This window comes from Carlito syrichta, unplaced genomic scaffold (assembly GCF_000164805.1).
Source record: "Carlito syrichta isolate Samal-C Ts95f unplaced genomic scaffold, Tarsius_syrichta-2.0.1 Scaffold307141, whole genome shotgun sequence".
Classification (NCBI taxonomy): domain Eukaryota; kingdom Metazoa; phylum Chordata; class Mammalia; order Primates; family Tarsiidae; genus Carlito; species Carlito syrichta.
In genome coordinates this window covers 14,860-15,112 of record NW_007251237.1, presented here as the reverse complement: position 1 = coordinate 15,112, position 253 = coordinate 14,860, and the positions used below count along the sequence as shown (strand labels likewise).

General features: G+C 72.3%; 1 protein-coding gene across 1 annotated transcript in view; it reads right to left on the bottom strand.

Moving 5' to 3' along the window:
* MMP25 (matrix metallopeptidase 25) overlaps positions 1-253 on the bottom strand; it is a 62,224-nt gene that overhangs the window by 59,632 nt on the left and 2,339 nt on the right. The gene's annotated exons all lie outside the window — the stretch shown is intronic.

Below are 253 nucleotides of genomic sequence, written 5' to 3'. Positions count from 1 at the left end.
CGGCGAGGGCAACGGCCCAATCGTCGGACGTCCAGCAAAAAGAGGCGGGCCATGCGGTGGCCCCCACCCCCGCTGGGACCCAGGGACCCTCCTCCGACGCCTCGGAGCCCGAGCGCCCGCTGGACACCCAGGTGGGGGCGGCCGCGCGCAACCCCAGCAGCGTCCCCAGCTTCCCCTCCCACGTCCGCAAGTTTCTCTTCCCAGATCCAGGCTCCGGCGGGGCTCTCCGGAGCAGGGCTCGCTTCTGCTTTCC